At 36.5% G+C, this 9472-nt stretch overlaps 1 long non-coding RNA gene across 1 annotated transcript in view; it reads right to left on the bottom strand.

Moving 5' to 3' along the window:
* Nucleotides 1-5369: 5369 nt before the first annotated feature.
* The window catches only part of LOC117504142, a 110762-nt gene continuing 106659 nt past the window's right edge, over nt 5370-9472 (bottom strand). The window contains exon 4 of the long non-coding RNA XR_004558731.1: nt 5370-5497. This is a non-coding gene — a long non-coding RNA (uncharacterized LOC117504142). The remainder of the gene's footprint in view (nt 5498-9472) is intronic.

The raw sequence follows: 9472 nt of genomic DNA, 5'->3' as shown, positions 1-9472 counted from the left end.
ACGTTCTCAAACAAAGAGTGTGTAACTATCAGGATTGCTCCACTAGTGTGCATGTGAATGTTACTGGATAACTCTGTTGCTTTCTCTGCGTGAAGCACTGTTTACCATATCAATGGACAACAAAACGCATAGACCATTTTGTTTATATTGTTCATATTGTGCATTTGTGCTTATTGTTTGAACCTTTTTGTTGTACAGTCTTTCACACAAGACCTCAAATTACCTTTAGTTTGCTGTGTGTTTTGAATAAATGTGTGTGGAAAATTATTTTTCGCTTTATTTTTTCCTTGCCTATTTTTGATTGTAAACCTTTATTACACTTATAAAACACAACAAAAACATATATATTCTGAAAGCACAGGTTGTCCTGAAAAAAAAAAGAGACATAAAACTTGATTGTGGGATGCAGGGAGAGCTGTTAACAGCAATAATAAAACATTTATGCCAGGCGAGTGAACTGTCGTTGGAACCCAGAGCATTAATCAGCGATCACTAAAACTTTATCTAAATGTGCCTGCAGTGCTAAAGCGAACTGGTTCACACAGTAGAATCACATTTTAAATCATATTTCCTTGATAGTTAAGTATCCTGTGTATGCAGTGAGTCCTGCTGGTGCCGGTACTTATTACCAGATTTTAGTGTGATGAGGATGATAGTCTATGAACAGGACACCAATCTAACACAGGTTACTTCCGCAGCCAGCGGGTGGCCCAGTGGTTAAAGAGTTGGTTTGCCAAAATGTGGACCCCCAAATTGCTCCTGGTCCAGTCCTGATAAAAATCAGAGTAAGCTATCTTCTGGAAGGCATTTAACAAACTGCAATATCATAAAAGCTTAATTTTCCAACAACTTCTTAATTTAAGTTCTTTGACGTACCTGTTGAGTGTTGAATTAAAATGTTAAGTTTTTCATTTTCAACATATCACTTTAAATAAACTTTTAAACCTGAGTTGATTCAATAAAGCACCTTAAGCTGGACCAAATCAAAGTCCGGTCATCTTAAAAACAATTTTAATTATACTTTAGAAGGTATGTTAAAATCAAATTTTGCAGAACTCATCAGAAAGTTGATCAGTGTTACAGCTTTAAGACATTTTAAGGTGTAACAATTCTAATAAACATATTAACCATGAAGGGATCATTTTGATTGTGTCAGTGGTTTCCACGCAACACGTACATTCTAAAAGTAATACACTGGCTCAACTTAATAAAAAATAATGAAAAAAATTACACTGGCTCAACTTAAAAAAATTAAGGTAACAATGTGTGTGGCTCTTTTTAAGTAATTCCAACTCAGCCATTGCTGAGTTAATACCATGAGATGTTTATAGTAAAACTAACTCAACAGTAGGAAAACATTTACTTAAGTAGTTGAGTATGCTTGATTTTCTTTGCCCTCTACAAGATTAAGTTGAACCAACTAAACTAAAAGGTGTTACTGTTATTAAGTAGTCAAATTATTTCATTTAAATTATTTTTTTCCTCTTTAATTTACTTCCAGTCTTCTCAGAAATGTCCATGCAGATTGTTACCTTAATTTTTTGTGGATGAGCAACTTATTTCACTTAAGTTCGAATAAATCACACACAGCAATTCCAGTTTTTTGATCAAACTTTATTTTAAAACCATTGGCAACCTATGCCTTATTGTTTTTCTTCTTGTTAGTTATCAACTTACTAATATATGCATGTTTTTTAACGTGTCTTATTTATTTTTCATGCTGACATTGCTCTTGAATGTAAGCTATACATAATAACCCCATGAAACATTTTTGAAAGTGTACAGTCATCAAACTCCTCAGGATGCTTGAAACACGTGCTAAGTGCGAGCAATCCCCCAGATTTTGATCGGTCTCTCCAGGTGTGTGTGTGTGTGTGGGTGTGTGTGTGTGTGTGTGTGTGTGTGTGTGTGTGTTTCTCTTACATTAAAAAAAAGAGAATTGCCGGATCAACTTAAAAAAGTGTTTCAGTTGGTGACACTCAAATGAATTAAGTTGATCTAACTTAATAAATTAAGTTAATCCAACTTAATAAATTATGTTGATCCAACTGAATAAATTATGTTGATCCAACTTAACAAATAATAAATTCATGTCATCTTGTTAATTTAACTTATTTAATTTGAGTGTTACCATTTGAAGCCTTTTTTTTTTTAGGTTTGATTGGTTTCTTTCTTCCGATCTAATGATTTCATGAGGCTTGATTTAAATAAAAGTTTATTGTTGTTTGAACAAAGCAGACAGTCATACATAAGGGGGGGGGGGGCACTTCTTTATGACCTACCTGCAGTTCTTTCACTTCAGTTGTGGCATCTGCTCCTGCTGATCTCTATTTTGGGAACTTTCCAAATCCAGTGTTATTCAGTGACCTGAGGGCAGGGATGCGTGTGAAATTCAGAGCGCATGCAGTCTGTGTGCAGGCGGGAGATCATTGTGAAAAGGTTTGCTCGCATCTGACAAGTTCACATAAATGTAACTGAAAATTAGCTTTTAACAGTCAAAGCCCTAAAGCGTGATTACCCGGCGCTGCGCAGGAACGTTGATGTGAACGCGGCAGCTGCGTGATCCACAGGAAGCTTTGCCGTGCACGTGTGGGCCAGCGTGTCGAGCGCTCACCGTGTGTTTAGTGGCTTCTACTCCTACATGAACCCATCTACCATCATGTAGGAATAAAAAGCCATAAGACACAACAGCAATGTCACAGGAGAGAGGGAAAGGAGGAAGGACTAGAAAAGATGCAAAAGCAGGGTTTGTGAGGAAACAGGGTTAAAGGGGGGAAGTGGTGGGGTGGGTGGGGGGGGGGGGTTGGGGGGTGGAGGAAGAAAAGGTGGGGGGATCCACAGGTCATACCATGCAGTGCTGTGTTTGTGTCTGCGTGCAGCAGATGAGTTCCTTCTGCAGGACTTACTGCGACGAGATGTTCTGTGCAAAACCTAACTAAACTCCTTCTGCTCTGCATTTTTCAAAGCGGTACAAGGTGCAGCGTGCCCCTTAATGTGCACATTGAAGCCAAACGTGTTGTGTATGTTCAGATGTTCTGCAAATAATCTTTTTTTTTTTTAACCAGAGAACTACACGCCACAGCTGATACCAGCTACAGCAGAACGCAGAGCCTCGTCACGCCTCTGTGTCAAGGTTACAGTACGGGTGCACGCACGTTCCAATAAATATGCATGACTCCGCTGCAGTGGCTTTCCTGCTTTGTATGCTAATGATCTTATACAAGTTTAATAATGCAGCTGTGGCACGCGGAAAGAGGTGGAGGTTGGAGCGATGGGCGCGATGAGCAGACCTGCAAATCCTCACAAATCCTCTGTGAGACGGGAGGCCCCAGCTAATGAGGTAATCAGATTACCTGTAATCCCGCTAACCTGAATACAAAATAAAAGTTGCGATTTGATCCAATAAATTATAGCACGTTGGATTAGAGTTGCAGGATAAGCCGCAAGCATCTTTGATGATGAGGTCATCAAAACACATCAGTTGCCTTGATTTTTAGTTAAATGAACTCATTTGAATTAAATTCACACATTAAATCAATTGTAATTTTAATTCAAAAGGTCTTTTGTTACTCATTTTCATTAGATAGTATGGTATTGTGAGACAACTTTTCTTTTATTGATGCTCACTTTTTCTCGTTTGTCATAGGCGGCCTCAGAAAATTTCCACTGGGGGGGGGGCTTATAACCCCGATAACATTTTTTTTAATTACCATACACACTGCAGCAGAGGTAGTGTATTATAATTGGTTTTGTGTGTGTGTTTGAAAAAACTAAAAAATGGCTTGACAGATTTTATTACTACGGATTTACCACTGGGAATATTACTTTGGGTAGTGTCTCCAAATGATTAACGTTTGGAACAAATTGGTCAAAGGTCAAAGTAAAGCAAAGCACAGCCCTCTTAATATGTTTACTATAATATCTCTGCAAAAAAAATGTGGCTAGAGATTTGATCAAACCTCAATAAAATATTTGTGATCAATTGCTATAAGTAACTTGCTATAAGTCAGAACATGAATGCGTATATAGTTACAAAACCCCACTTTACTCAATCATCAGTTACTGCATGTATTACTGACAACAACTATTAATAATTCATATTAACTCTCTGCTTTTTATTTGCTGTTTAATGCTACTTTCTGAAATGTTTAGTTTAGTACATTTAGTACTTTGTATATTTAATATGTTCAGTGAATATTATCAACTGCATCAGCATTTGTCATATTATTTATTTGTAACAAAAGGGATACAAATTCTGATTTATTTCTAATTTACTTATTTGTTTGTTTGCTTTCTATATTAAAATATACATTATTACATCATTTCATCAGCTGATGTTATATATTTAAATTATTTTCTGAAAATAAAAAAGTGATTGCACCGCCTCTCATTACGAGTCTTAAAGTGCAGCATCAGTACCCAATGAGCGCCCTCTGCTGGTGGATGCTAGTTACATTCCTTTTTACGAAATGGAAATTTGGTTGGCGGCCCGTAGGCCACCAGTTGCTCATTTCTGCGATATTGATCGAAATGTTGCAATTCAACTTATTACTATAGCATCTAACATAAAAAATGTGAGTTTTTATATTTTTTCAACTTCTTTAAATCAACATCCAACTCTTGCATGAGAGGGTGTGGCTGGAAGGACGGACGTGACAATCAATACTAGTGGTGGGTGTGCAATCAGGAAATTCAGAAATGTTACAGATGACTGCCTGAACTTTAAAAAAAATAATTTGCACAAAATCGATATGAAGGTCTAAGAATGTAAAAAGTTTTGTTTGTGAAGGTTTGAAAAAACTGAAAAAACAAAAATAGTGAATTACATTAAGGAGTGACCTGCATAGGAGTGCAGAATTTGCTCTTCATTTGCCATTTCTGGGTAAATTACGGAATAAATTTCCACTACAGCGCCACCAGTAGCACTGGAGATGAATTGCAGCCATCACCATGAAAAAACACATCTTACATCACAATGAGCTAAATCCACATCTATGTATAGTACCAAAAAAAAAAAAAAAGTAAAAAATACCAGCCTTCAGTTGAACTAAGAAGATAAATAAACAGATTTTAAATAATACAACTTTAATTACTGGCAAATATTTAAAACACCTGCAAATTAGTGATGTTTCTGACATGTTTCACCATGAACATGTCATTACAGTTCAGAATTATATGACCAAAATCCAGATTTTACAACAGAAATCTAAGATGCAAATCATCATATTGGCCTGAATATAAGACACACCTGATTACAAGACGCGGCTCTTTTTTCAAATGTGTTTTTAAGAAAAAAAATACTATCTTTTATTTGGGCTTGTATGGTAACACAGTTCTGAATTGTGATGTTTTTGATTTATTTTTGCAAAATAGGAGGAAATGTGATGTATTTTTGTACACTTATGTGATTGCATGTGTGTTGTTGTGTGTCAGGTAAACATAGACGGCGGCCTCCTGGTGTCGCGGGTCTCGGTGTCGTATCGCATCCCAGAGGGTCCTGCGGATAATAGAAAACAGAAAAAGATGAGACGTGAGGTTTGTTCTCATGATTCGACCTGTAGGGTGGAAAAACGAATCGCTTCATTGAGGCTGTTTTGGTTATTTAATGAGACAATCTTACAGGCTCATTATCAAATTAAGGGTCATTATCTTGTGTTTGCTGAGTACATCCAATAACAGCAAAGCCATTTGTGAGCGCCGTGTATAGTTTCAGAGACGAGCTGTAAATCGGAAAGTTTTCCATTTATCCGTGACTGCATGCTCTGGTCCATAAGTATTTGAACAGGGGCGCCAGTTTTGCAATTTCGCTTTCGTACGTCACCAAAATGGAGTTGAAAAAGGGGTTTGACAAGAATATTATATTAACCATTTAGGAATTACAACACACAGTCCCTCTATTTTCAGAGGCCATAAGTAATTGGACAAATTAAATATGAGGATTATTCTTCATAAAAAACATTACTTTTACAATTTTCTTTAAATAACACAGGTCATAGACACATGAACATCTGTGTATCAGTGAGTATGTCTTGGACTGCATTTTCATCAAGAAATGCAAAAAGTGTGGTTCCTCATGATAAATCTGTATGGAGGAGGGAGTTCTCAAAGACTGAGTGACTGTACAAGAAGGAGACGAGTGAGGGAAGCCACCAACACAAGTTCAAGCGTCTCTGCCTAGGATTGGAGAAACACTGGAGGGTGCAATCTTTGTCAGTTATACAGCTTCATGGTGGTGTGGCACAGAGTGTTGCTTGGCTGTCTTGGTGGCTTCCATCACTTATCCCCTTCTTGCATGGCCACTATGTTTTTAAAAACGGCCTACTCCAGTCAGATTTACCATATTGTACCATATAGTTTTGTCTTAGTGATTGATGTAACTGAAGTCTAAAACATCCTTCAACTTGTCTAAATAAAACTGTCTGTAAAAGTGACTTCTATTAAAGATAGTCCTTATATTTAATTTGTCCAGTTACTTACGAGGTCTGAAATGGATACACTATGCAAGCAACTAGTTTCCAAATGGTTAAGGCAATATTTTTGTTAAACCCCCTGAATTAAAGCTGAAGCCCATCTTGACTGCGTCATTTCTCTTCCATTGTGGTGTACAAAGGCAAAATTACAAAAATTGTCTCACTGTACAAATACATCTGCATCTAACTCTATGAAGCATCTACATTCTCACACTGATTTTACAGAAAGACCCACAACTTAAAGCTACAGTGTGTAGGATGTAGTGTCATCTAGTGGTGAGGTTGCAGAATGCATTATACCACCACCAGTGATGAGTTTACTTCCATTTACGTTTTTGGTTCTTTGGCGACAGGGTTTCACACTGCCTTGTTTTCTCTTGTGATAAGCAATATGTCTGATCCTCCATTTCACAAAAATTATGATTCTAAAACTTGTCAGCTTGGACTACACTGAAAAAGGAACAAACTTAAAAAAAGTTTCAACTATTCTTTTTCCAGTGTAGCGACCAATAGACTGAGAAAAGAGCCAACTTAAAAAGTTGTTTCAATTGGTAACATCTAAATTAATTAAGTTGTTTGAACTTACATTAATAAGTTAGACCAACTCTAACTTACAAACTTAAGTTCAAACAACTAAGTTGGTTTAAGTTGGTTCAACTATTCTCTTTTTTCAGTATAGCAACCAGTAGACAGAAAAAATAACCAACTCAAAAAGTTGTTTCAATTGGTAACATCTAAATGAATTAGGTTGTTTGAACTTAACTTAATAAGTTAGATCAACTCTAACTTACAAACTTAAGTTCAAACAACTAAGTTGGTTTAAGTTGGTTCAACTATACTCTTTTTTCAGTATAGCGACCAGTAGACAGAAAAAAGAACCAACTCAAAAAGTTGTTTCAATTGGTAACATCTGAATGAATTAAGCTGTTTGAACTTAAGTTTGTAAGTTAGAGTTGATCTAACTTATTAAGTTAAGTTCAAACAACTGAATTAATTTAGATTTTACCAATTGAAACAATTGAGTTAGTTCAACTATTCTCTTTTTTCAGTGGGACCAACTACTGATTCCTCTTATTTTTTCTTCAATTTTCCAGATTTGTGAAAGACAGAGTAAATATGCCCTTTTTGGGTTACTGTATCAACATGGCGGCACAACATGGCGGCCTACACGAGGGGGCCGCCCCCATACAGCTATAAAGGGCTCCTTGTAAGCTTTATGAAAACACATAAATTTGTTGTTGCAGGCAGTGATGCTGGTAACGCGTTACTTAGTACGCGTTACTCTAATCTAACCACTTTTTTTTAGTAACGAGTGATCTAACGCGTTAATCTTTCCAAATCAGTAATCAGATTAAAGTTACTTCTCCAAGTCACTGTGCGTTACTATTATTTTTCATTGTGGGTCAATAGCAGCATTAAACTTGGTCTGTGGGCAGGAGGTCGGGGTTCGACTGAACTGCCCACTTTAAGCGAGCTGTGAGCTTTTCATCCCTGGTTTTCTGCAGCAGCTACGTCTCGTCCTCATCTCTTAAAGCACAGTGACAACAGCACACCTGCACTGAGCTTTACAAAGACATTTTTATGCTTTTTTTTTCTCCTTTATTTAGAATTCTGAGCTGAGCCGCTCCGTATCTGCTGCTAAAAACAGCTGATCCTCCGCGACACGTCAACAACTAACACTATTTTCCTCTCAGATGCACCTAAACTCTCTTTCTGAGGACCACATGATGTGAAAACGCAATAAAACTTTCTTACCAGTAAATCTGGTCCTGTTTTCTGCATAAATAAATGTTATCCATTCTTTGTGCTCAAACGCCAAAGCAGGGGCGAATCCAGATGGAATGGGGGCGTGGGGCAGGGATGTGCCCCCCTCACAACACCCCTAGATTAAAGGTCCAGTTTTGAAGCCGTTTTTTTTTTTACTACAACTACTAATACTACTTAAAATAATAATAATTTCGACAAGTAAAATGTTTAGAGAGAATTTAAATGTTAGAAAAATGTTAGAAAGAATTTAATAGTTACATTTATAAACAATGTAGGTTAGAAATTGCAAGTTTTACTGTTACAGTGCTGTCAACAGTTAAATATGAGGTCAAGAAAGAGGTCTTTATTTTACTTTTTATAAAACAAGTATTTATTGTCATTGAAGTAAAGAAAGGGTGACTATAAAGTGAGTTTTGGCAAAACAGGTATCATTGTCATGTTGAGGTGGCAGAGGGTTGTTGTCAGCAGCTGGGAAAAGTAACTAAAAAAGTAACTAGTAATCTAACTTAGTTACTTTTACAATTGAGTAATCAGTAAAGTAACTAAGTTACTTTTTCAAGGAGTAATCAGTAATCAGTAATTGGATTACTTTTTCAAAGTAACTGTGACAACCCTGAACATGAGTCACCGGAGACATTAACAGATAAAAAAGACTGATCACAGCACTTTTAACTTTACTTTCATCATTAAATCGACAATTAAGAGGACTTGGCACCCGTTGTCCGGTTTAAATGCAACCTTTGGATGATGCAAGATATTCATATTTTATTTTATTTTATTTTGAGTAATCAGTAATCAGTAATTGGATTACTTTATCAAAGTAACTGTGGCAGCACTGGTTGCAGGTAACTATACACTAATGTTTATGAATATGTTCCATTTATGCTAATAAACGCCTCTAAATTTTACACACTGTAGCTTTAAAGCTTTAAGCAACCATCAATCAAACATTAATTATGAGCAGCATCCACTTGTTGATAACTTGCATGTTTTTTTTTTGAGGGGAAAATTACATTACTCCAATTAAAATACTGAAATTAAGACTTCAGTACTTTTAAATGGGACCTATGCATTACCTACCTGTTGGTGTGAACACTGCCTGTACACAAACAAACAAACAAACAAAAAGTTTGGCTTTTAATTTATCATCGAAAAGTGGGTGGAAAGCGTTTGGGATAACACTCGGCACAATGAGCTGTGACATCTTCATTGAAAGTGATTGATTGGGCTGTCAG

Source organism: Thalassophryne amazonica, chromosome 22, assembly GCF_902500255.1.
Source record: "Thalassophryne amazonica chromosome 22, fThaAma1.1, whole genome shotgun sequence".
Lineage (NCBI taxonomy): Eukaryota > Metazoa > Chordata > Actinopteri > Batrachoidiformes > Batrachoididae > Thalassophryne > Thalassophryne amazonica.
Note: the sequence above shows the minus strand (reverse complement) of the source record. Positions and strands in the feature narration are given on the sequence as shown.